The 11,387-nt window shown below is 49.8% G+C and overlaps 1 pseudogene; it reads right to left on the bottom strand.

The window, feature by feature from the left end:
• Window positions 1–10,886: 10,886 nt before the first annotated feature.
• LOC124608377 lies at window positions 10,887–11,041 on the bottom strand (annotated as a pseudogene).
• Between the last annotated feature and the right edge of the window lie 346 nt (window positions 11,042–11,387).

Raw genomic sequence — 11,387 nt, 5'->3', positions numbered from 1 at the left:
TGATTGGACTGAAGAGTTCCTAGATAACAGAACGCAGCATGTCATTCTCAATGGAGAGAAGTCTTCCGAAGTAAGAGTGATTTCAGGTGTGCCACAGGGGAGTGTCGTAGGACCGTTGCTATTCATAATATACATGAATGACCTTGTGGATGACATCGGAAGTTTACTGATGCTTTTTGCGGATGATGCTGTGGTATATCGAGAGGTTGTAACAATGGAAAATTGTGCTAAAATGCAGGATGATCTGCAGCGAATTGATGCATGGTGCAGGGAATGGCAATTGAATCTCAATGTAGACAAGTGTAATGTGCTGCGAATGCCATAAATTATCTGGGAGTATGCATTAGAAGTGATTTAAAATGAAATGATCCCATAAAGTTGATCGTCGGTAAAGCAGATGCCAGATTGAGATTCATTGGAAGAATCCTAAGGAAATGCAATCCGAAAACAAAGGAAGTAGGTTACACTACTCTTGTTCGCCCACTGCTTGAATACTGCTCAGCAGTGTGGGATCCGTACCAGATAGGGTTGCTAGAAGAAATAGACAAGATCCAACGGAGAGCAGCGCGCTTCGTTACAGGATCATTTAGTAATCGTGAAAGCGTTGCGGAGATGATAGATAAACTCCAGTGGAAGACTCTGCAGGAGAGACCCTCAGTAGCTCGGTACGGGTTTTTGTTGAAGTTTCGAGAACATACCTTCACCGAAGAGTCAAGCAGTATATTGTTCCCTCCTACGTATATCTAGCGAAGAGACCATGAGGATAAAATCAGAGAGATTAGAGCCCACACAGAGGCATACCGACAATACTTCTTTCCACGAACAATACGAGACTGGAATAGAAGGGAGGATCGATAGAGGTACTCAAGGTACCCTCCGCCACACACCGTCAGGTGGCTTGCGGAGTATGGATGCACATGTAGATGCACCGCCCCAGTCAAACTCCCTGCCTGGCAGTGTCCTCGAATCGGATCACGCGAGGGAGTAAATTGCGTCACACTCGCAGACGAGCCGACGCACACGGGACGCACGACACGTGCAGGCTTGCACCCACACGCACCGCACTCTGTGGCGCACGGACACGGAGCCGCGGCGCGAACGCAACCCTAAAACGCTTGGCTCGAGAACACCATGACGCCAGGTTGTTATACCACGACTCACGCTCTCCGCCTAACCGAGTAAGTAAAGAAACAATGAAAGTAGTGGTATTTCACCAGCGATGTTGCCATCTCCCACTAATGCTACACCTCTCATGTCACCTCACAGTGCCAGACTAGAGTCAAGCTCAACAGGGTCTTCTTTCTCCGCTAATCTTTCCAAGCCCGTTCCCTTGGCAGTGGTTTCGCTACATAGTAGATAGGGACAACAACTTTTTTTTTCAACATTTATTATACATGCAATGCCCACTTACTAACACTTATGCGTGGGCCTGCTACATACTAAACAAAGCTAGATGTTAAAATTGTGGTAACTTATAAAACAAAATCAAATTTCTGCTTCATAATACAACTAAAAACGGTCTCTTAGCCTCTCTGGGCTAACCCCAGAGAGTTGCCCGTCCCTAGCTACGAGGAGGCGGGTTGAACAACTACAACTATTAGATTACAAAAACTATGTACAAAATATATGGCAAAACATCACTCTTGTGCTTTTATTCTTCATAATGCACATTACATAGTGAGAGGCAACCAGCCAAAAACAAACATTTCTCCACTAGTAATAACACAAAAGGGTGACCTCTTCACCTGTTACCTCCCACATAAATACCATCAACTTCCAGCGGCCAAACCCCAGGCGGACCGAATAGATCGCCTTTCCTGGGGCGGACCAGCTACCTCCCTTTACATCTGTTAGTCCACAATCGGTTATTGACATAACAATTGCCATACAATTCATAATTGATACACACACTGAGCCTCCTTGGACACTGCATTAACCATTTTAGAAAACAGTTGGAAATATTCTTCCTTATTCATAATTTCAACTACATCATATTCTGGTAAAAGCTGCCTCTCAGCTGAGGCAACTTGCTCATACATCGGGCACTGAAATACGACATGCTCAGGGGTGCTGTGAGGGACCCACAATCGCACCCCGGCGTCGGCCGCCTCCCTACGCGGTGTAAGTACTCTGGGTAGGGACCATGACCAGTCAGGAAGTGTACTATGCCCTGAGAGGGCCGTATGATCTTATTCTTCAGGCGCTCCCTGACATTGGGAATAAAGGAATGGACTCTTCTCCCAGTGTCTAAGCGATTCCACTTATCCTGCCAAAAGTTTAATAGTTCATCTTTAATTAATGTAACACTTGTCAAGGGCGCTCCCATTATCCCACGCACCCGCTCAATATTTTGTTTCCGCAGCCTGTAAAAGGCTGCCTGCTGTCTAATGATGAGATCTAAAGGACATAAGCCCATAATAACTAACAAACGTCGGTAGGACTGGTGCCAAAACCACCGATACATCGTAACAATATATTTGTATTCTTCTGACTGACATAGCCGGCCTCACCAGGGTCAATCTGTGGGCCCACACACTCGCTCCATAGGCAACAATAGGAGCCAACACACAGTTGTGATAAAGATGAATCGCTTTCGCCTGTCTCCTATAGTTATTGATTTGTTAAACAAGGCCAGCGATATAGCTGCGCCTGTTCTATATGAACATTAAAGTTCCAAATAATGCGCTGAGCGTTGTCTTGAAACAAAGACATTATCAATTCGTACAGTTGGGTCTCTGTTGAGCCTCCCTTTCAACAACATATACGATGATTTCTGCGGTGCAACAGTTAATTTAGGCCGATTGCACCACCTTTGCAAAATCTCCACGGATTGTCTTGCATTCTCTTCTATTGAGGCTCGAGAATTACCCCCCACCAGGATGACAAGATAGTCTGTATAAGCCACGACACCCAGCACTGAGGCGTTCCCCTGCAAGGTGTTCAGCAGAGACTCCATATTTATGTCCCAAGAAACAGGACCGAATGCCGATCCCTGGGGACAACCCTGGGTGATCCTCTCGGACACCACAGTCCCAGGAGCCGTGATCCTAACTAGTCTGTTATGACAGTAGGCCTCCAAACAGCCATATAGCAGTCTAGGGCATCCCATCTCCCACAAAGAAGAGAAGAGAGCCGGCCACCACAGGTTGTCGAAGGCCCCCGAGATATCAACCATTATCCCCAGAACGTACTTTGCACTGGCTGTGTGGACAGTCCGGGCTACCTCGTTGATCGCATCCTGGGTGGAGCGACCCTTCCGGAACCCGAACTGCCGATCACTCATGCCATGCAGAGCTCGATGACTTAATAATCTGTCAGTGAGCAGCTTCTCAAAGGCCTTGCCCAGTACATCCAACAGACAAATAGGTCTTTATGACTTTGGCAGCTGAGGATCTTTATCAGGACCTTTCCTTATGATCACCACTTCCGCAATCTTCCACTTCTTAGGATACACACGTAGTTGCAAGCAGGTGCTGTAGATCTTCACCAATTCTGGAGCGAGCTGCGGTGCCAGGTACTGCAGAATCTCAGAGGGGATCCCATCTGGACCCGGAGCTTTCCTTCTGGCAAACTAATGAAGTACAGCCACCACTTCCTCAGCAGAGAAAAAATGAACATGTAAATTATTGTTGTATGGCTACATCATTGCCCCGAATATGCCTCATTGCTCCTCTGTATCTTCGTCCTCCCTGTCATCCGGCAGTAAAGTATCCAACAATACACTTGCAGTTTCTTCCCATGTTGTGGTGTACCTTCCGTCCAGGCGTAGCGTGGATAACATAGTTCGCGATCTATTTTTTTCCCTGAATAATTTGTATGGGACCCCCATGGATCTGTTCCCAACTGGTCTTTAACAAAGTTTTCCCACAACTGCCTTCGAGTCCTCTGTATTAATAACTTGTATCTTTCTTTGAGGCAACGATAAATCTATAGGTGATAGTTCCTCTTATCCTGGGGAAAGCTTCTTTGATAGTTGCTCTGTGACCTACTGACAGACCGCTTAAGCGTGGTCAGTTCTGGGGACCACGGAGTAGACTGCCTGCGGACAAACCTCACTACCCAAGGAACTGCCGGGGCAAGTATGGCCTGAATAGACGTAACTATTATATCCACTGCTTCCTCTACTTCCTCAACTTCAAGTTCAGGTCCCAGCTCTGGACAACAGAAGACCCGCAGCAGTCGTTCCTAGTCAGTCTTCAAGTAATTGTAACGTTTTTCCAAAACGCCAGTCTCCTCCTGGACCACAGTGTCATAATCAAAAAATATACAACTGTGATCACTAGTACTTAGATTTCCAATAACACACTAGTTATTTACATGAGGCGCTGCACTTAACGTCGCTAAGGTAACATCAATATTAGAGACCGCACCTGCCCAAACTGAAAAAGTGGGTTGGTGACCAGGTTGATTCAACACCACTAGATGAGCTCCCATCATAACATTCTGCAGTTCAGAGCCTCGTTCATCCAACTCTGCACTGTGCCACAGAGGAGACTTGGCATTTGCATCCATGCAAACAATCACTGGATGACCTTCTAATGCTCTTAAAATCCAGGTCAACTGCTCCATAAAAATCACAATATGCTGTCGAAACTGACAGTATATATTCACAATGTACACATTATGTGACAGTAAGTTTAAGTGAACAACCATTACATGTTCATTGCAAAACTGATGTAGAATTGTTGTTTTTATCATCTTGTTAAGTACCATGATCACACTCATGGGGTTCTCACCAGAGAGCGCCACTTGTGCAACCTCAGGAAATCATGGGACCCGACCAGCACAGGGACCCAGTTCTTGTATGATTATTACATCCAAACTCTCTTCCTCTGCAATCTTCCTTAGCTCCTGCGTAACCATATGGTTATGCATAGCATTAATTTGCAACACTTCAAACCTCCCCATTCCCAGAGGATAAGAAACGTGCAACCGACTGGCAGGCCATGGTTTCGACAAATCAGAAAAATTACGGCCATACGTTTTGACCATATCTTTAAAAAAAATTTCCAGGTCAAATTTACGACCTCTTCTTGTGTATACCTGCTCCATCAAGATCTTCAATTTGTCAGTTTCAAAGGGGATGTTTGCTGCCTCCAGCTGGATACAATCAACATTTCCCAGAGCTGGGAATGTTATATCATCTCCATAATTGTGTGCCCTTCGAACAAGTTGCCTCAGTGCAACTGTTAAGAGACCCGGCTCTTCCAATCTCGAAGCTGCAACATATCCTCAAAGTCCTTGTACACACTTCCAGGTCCAAAAGCATTAAATGAATTGCCAACACCACTACCAGTATTTACACTATTTACATTGGTCACTATACCTCCACTACAGGTCACCACTTCATGTACATTGGTACTATCTACATCCTTCAAACTACTACCACCACCAATTACTACACAGGAGGTATCCACGCCCTCTTCTTCATGTTCCACATGTTCATCACATGACGGCTCCTCCACTGCAGGCTCCGACGGCCGGCATGTCAGCCGACAGCCGACTCAGATCTTTTAGTTCGACCTCGGCTTGTACGCCGACGTCCACCACCAGATGACTAATGGACCCAGAAGGGTCCTGCAGATCAACCAGGTCAACCTGTGTAAAGAGCTTTATTAGGTGATTTTTTCCTAGGCGCCTTAAGGGTCGCCATAGTCCGTCCTTTGAATGATTCTGTCTAAGACCATTCTGTAAGTGGGGGCAATCCTTGGAACCTCCACATTTCTTACCTCTCTTCGTACAAGGTACACAGACAGGTGGACCATCCTTTTGAGGGCAATCCTTCCTCTCATGCCCAGCCTCCCCACAGTGGGCACACACGAACTAGACCTCACCACAGTATTTATTAGTGTGGTTTAGGTCTTGGCATTTAGTACACCTAGGTACCGACAGGTAGTCTTTAATATTTAAAGCAGACTAACCCACTTAAAGTCTACCGATTCGAGTCGGAAGTTTCCATAGCTCAGGTGATACTTCAACAACATTGTGAACTGTTAATTTATCTCGTGGTCCTACTTTGAATCTCAATTTGAAGTGCCCATCAAACTCCTCTCTTGTCATAGACACGTCAAAATTCTGTTTGTAAATGGCATCAAGTAAATTCTCTGCATCCATGTATGTAGGCACGTTGTATAAGCGCATCAGAGGATGTCTTTTCCGAGGGGGTTCACATTTGAGCTTTTCTGTTAATTGAGGATTGTTTAAGATTCTGTCACTATCCTCTTGCGAGGCACTTTCGACGATCAATACATTCTTTGCGGTACTAACATTATTAATTTTTATTTTATCCCTCTTTGGATTAATGCACTTTTAAAATTCAGCCTTGACCATACAAATATCTTCACCCGACTTGGGTTTAATGAACACGGTCTGTACGGTTTTCATTAGATTTTGCTGTATGGCCTCTTTGGCCGACGGTGCCTTGACCACAGGGGCACCTGCAACTGCGGCATATGTACATTGTCCAACCAGTTGATTCCGTAAGCGTGCATTCTCTTTTTAGAGTTCAAGCAACCTACCTTCCAATTGTGCATGGGCCATAGCCCACCCCGCTACACAGTCCCTAATCTGGTTAATCGCGTAGTTACAAATTTTTCCATTTTTGATACTATTGTCCAACAACTTCACAAACCTCGCGTGCCACTCAGCGATGCTAATATTCGCATAAAGCGACGAATTTAACTCAAGCACACGTTCACTCTCTTGATTATCAGCCAAGTCGCCATCAGAGAGAAAAGAAAGGAGGCCCGTCTCTTTCCCCGGACCGGCCTCTCTGGCAGGGGGGGGGGGGGGGGGGGGGGGAAGCTAATTGCAGCTCACTCACAGGTCACAACCCTCGACCAAGACCTTTCTACAACTGAGCTGCTAGGGTTAGCGCGCCGTGGGTATTGTGCACTAGTCCGCTGCCTATTTCCAACCATGAGCCCACAAGGATTGCAGGATCACAATATGAGACAGCCGGAGCTAGTAGAAAACTCTTCCCTGATCTCCTGATGGCGTCTCTGGGTCCTTTCGGGTTACCCCGACGAAAACAGGGACAGCAGGAATCTCGTTAATCCATTCATGCGCGTAACTAATTAGATGACGAGGCATTTGGCTATTTCAGCCAACTTTATTCCATAGGAAAAAACATATACATACATATATTTGGTACACAAGGTAAATGGGTGTTATGTACGTCGCCATGTCCACCACCGGAGTGCAGACTTACAGTGCAAAACACCATAATATAAAATATGTATATACTAAAAGGAAGAAACCTTTTATGAAAGAGAAGACAAAGAAGGAATAAAGACGATATTGCTCCTGCTAACAGGCCCCAGAAGTCAGGGAACAAGAATAAGCAGCATCCTAACCGACGCCGGCTCGTGGCATCAACCTGTGCGCCGTCATCCGCTCGAAGATGCGGTAACTGGTGCAGCAGCTCTGCAGTACCCTGGTGTTAAGTACCGCCAGCTCTCGGCGACGGAAGCCTAAGTTGAAGAGGTCCCTCACCGACGCAGGAGACCATGTGCCCTGCAATTCAGCATTGTGGTGGACACTGTCACCTCCTGGACGTCATGATCCAGGTTGGAGATAGCATCCCGGATGGACGGCGTGTCGTAATAGGTCGCCTACTGTGTATGACACCAGTCGAGTGGAAGATGGTCACCGACTACCTGGGCGTCGATCACGCGGGCGATGCCGTTTTTTGCCGCCACCACGTCAGGCTTGCGGAGTCCCTCAGGTGTACGGAGGTGGGGTTCCACTGAATCATTGAAGCCCCTCTGCACGAGCCCAGAAGAGAGTTATAGTAACTCCCGCCGTTTACCCGCACTTGCTTGAATTTCTTCACGTTGACATTCAGAGCACTGGGCAGAAATCACATTGCGTCACCACCCGATAGCGCCATCGCAATGCTTTGTTTTAATTAGACAGACGGATTCCCCCAGTCCGTGCCAGTTCTGAGTTGATCATTGAATGGTGGCCAAAGAGAATTCGCTCACTCGCGCGCCCCTGGAGGAGCACGCTAAGGCGGACACGGCCTCGCAGCAGGGAAGGTCCGTGGGAGGCCAAGGCATGGGACCGAGCTCGGATCCTGCACGCAGGTTGAAGCACTGAGGCGCGAACGCCGCGCAGGCTCGCACATCCTGCACCGCCGGCCAGCACGGAGCTCACCAACAGCGAGAGCAGACCACGCCCATGCTAAACGCCTGCACTTACCGGCACCAATACGGCACTCACCTCGCCCAGGCCCGACACGTTAGCACTGACCCAATTCCTGATCAAGCCCGACATGGCCAGATACTTACCGGCACCAATACGGCACTCACCTCGCCCGGGCCCGACACGTTAGCACTGACCCACTTCCTGATAAAGCCCGACATGGCCAGATCCACTAAGACAATCCTTATCCCGAAGTTACGGATCCAATTTGCCAACTTCCCTTACCTACATTATTCTATCAACTACAGGCTCTTCACCTTGGAGACCTGCTGCGGATACAGGTACGAACCAGCGTGACACCTCCACGTGGCCCTCTGCCAGATTTTCAAGGTCCAAGGGGAATATCGGGAAACCGCCGCAACAGCAGTGCTCTTCACGTTCCAAACCCTATCTCCCTGCTAGAGGATTCCAGGGAACTCGAACGCTCATGCAGAAAAGAAAACTCTTCCCCGATCTCCCGACGGCGTCTCCGGGTCCCTTTGGGTTACCCCGACGAGCATCTCTAAAAGAGGGGCCTGGCTTGTATCAGTTCTGCTGCCGGGTTCCGGAATAGGAACCGGATTCCCTTTCGCCCAACGGGGGCAGCACAAAGTGCATCATGCTGACAGCCCCCAGCAACACCGGATTTCTCCTAGGGCTTAGGATCGACTGACTCATGTGCAACGGCTGTTCACACTAAACCATTCTCCATGTCAGCCCTCCAGGGCCTCGCTGGAGTATTTGCTACTACCACCCAGATCTGCACTGATAGCGGCACCAGGCAGGCTCACGCCCAGACCCTTCTGTGCCCACCTCCACGACACTCCTACTTCTCAGGGCTTCACGGCCGGCCGCAAGGACCGGCCATGACTGCCAGACTGACGGCCGAGTACAGGCACGACGCTTCAGCGCCATCCATTTTCAGGGCTAGTTGCTTCGGCAGTTGAGTTTTTTAGCGGATTCCGACTTCCATAGCCACCATCCTGCTGTCTTAAGCAACCAAGCCTTTCATGGTTTCCTATGAGCGTCGGTTCAGCGCCAGTTCTGCTTACCAAAAGTGGCTCCCTTGGCACTCCGAACCAAGTCGTTTGCTCGCGGCTTCAGCATATCAAGCAAGCCGGAGATCTCACCCATTTAAAGTTTGATAATAGGTTGTGGTCGTTTCGGCCCCAAGGCCTCTAATCATTCACTTTACCGAATGAGACTCATACGAGCACCAGCTATCCTGAGGGAAACTTGGGAGGGAACCAGCTACTAGAGTGCTCAACTACTCTTTCGCCCCTATACCTAGATCCGACTATAGGTTTGCATGTCAGAGTCGCTATGGACCTCCATCAGGGTTTCCCCTGACTTTGTCCTGGCCTGGCATAGTTCACCATCTTTCGGGTCCCAACGTGTATGTTCCAGGTGCGCCTCACCTCGCAATGAGGACGAGACGCCCCAGGAGTGCAGAGACCGCCACCCCGGTAAGGGCGGGAAGCCCCATCCTCCCACAGCCCACGCAAGGCGAGACCTTCACTTTCATTACGCCTTCTGGTTTCATACAGCCATATGATATGCTCACATGTTAGACTCCTTGGTCCGTGTTTCAAGATGGGTCGTGAATTCAAAGCTGAAGTACCACTGACGGGAGCGATTATTCCGCCCGAGAGCATCCCGAGCCAACAACGGCGCGGGTCTGGGGCCAGGCCAGGTAGGTCCGTCATCCGGGAAGAACAGCCCGCAGTTGCCGGGAGACCGAGCGCCAAAAGGGGCGGATCGACTCCTCCAGATATGCCATCGAGCAGCCAGCCATGACACCGGGGCTCTGACCAACAGACGCGAACCGAAGCCCGCAGAAGGACAGTCTGTGCACCTGGGCCATAGGCTAGCACCCAGCGGGTCGCAACATTTTACTAGGGGAGAAGTGCGGCCCAATGCACGCCAGAATGGCCCCACCCCACGGCGAGTGGAAAGGCAACCGGACATGACCCTGCTGCAGATTGCTCTGCGAAGGCAGCCAGCGCCATCTGCTGAGGGCGGGGGCCAGTGGCCAGATGGGCGTGAATCTCACCCTTTCGACCTTCAGGACTTCTCACGTTTACCCCAGAACAGTTTCACTTACTTTTGAACTCTCCCTTCTAAGTTCTTTTCAACTTTCCCTCACGGTACTTGTTCGCTATCGGTCTCGTGGTCATATTTAGTCTCAGATGGAGTTTACCACCCACTTGGAGCTGCACTCTCAAGCAACCCGACTCGAAGGAGAGGTCCCGCCGACGCTCGCACCGGCCGCTACGGGCCTGGCACCTTCTACGGGCCGTGGTCTCATTCAAGCTGGACTTGGGCCCGGCGGGTGGCGTTGGGGTAGTGGACCCTCCCAAACACCACATGCCACGACAGGCGGCAGCCTGCGGGGTTCGGTGCTGGACTCTTCCCTGTTCGCTCGCCGCTACTGGGGGAATCCTCGATAGCTTCTTTTCCTCTGCTTAGTAATATGCTTAAATTCAGCTGGTAGTATCGCCTGCTCTGAGTTCGTTGTACGAGGTGTCGCACGCCACACCGCCAGCCGGCTGTGCACGCTACCGAGACAGTACTGGTATGCGAACCGCCAGGCGACGGGCAAGCATCGCACATTTAAGGAGACGCGGCCGGCCCCACAGGCGGCCACGACACTCCCAGTTCTCAGAAGCAGGGCAAACGCCGCGCGCTTCAGTATACGTAGCTGACCCTCAGTTAGACGTGGCGCGGGAACGGAATCCATGGACCGCAATGTGCGTTCAAAACGTCGATGTTCATGTGTCCTGCAGATCACATGTCGACGTGCAATTCGCTACGTTCTTCATCGACCCACGAGCCGAGTGATCCACCGTCCTGGGTGATCTTTTTTAGTTTCCACTGTCTCTTTCAAAACAGTTGCATAGGCGGGACTGAGGCGTTTGACGGCCTCTGTTCCAGTGTTTTGTCCAACGGCCTCGCGCCCGATGGGAGTCGTACGGCTCCACACCGGAGTGGACAGGCACTCGGGCGAAAGTCATTCAAAACCGGCGCTAGGTGACAGGTGCCGCAGGCCAGCTGCTCCAGAGCTTCAGCGCTCGTACCACACAACATTTCCGTTAGTTTTGAGAAGCACGCGTGGTTTCGCACGCGGCGCACGGCTACTGCGAACCGTACATGCAGTCTAGTCGGTAATGATCCTTCTGCAGGTTCAACTACGGAAACCTTGT

The sequence above is a fragment of the Schistocerca americana genome, chromosome 3 (assembly GCF_021461395.2).
Source record: "Schistocerca americana isolate TAMUIC-IGC-003095 chromosome 3, iqSchAmer2.1, whole genome shotgun sequence".
NCBI classification, from domain to species: Eukaryota; Metazoa; Arthropoda; class Insecta; order Orthoptera; family Acrididae; genus Schistocerca; species Schistocerca americana.
Note: the sequence above shows the minus strand (reverse complement) of the source record. Positions and strands in the feature narration are given on the sequence as shown.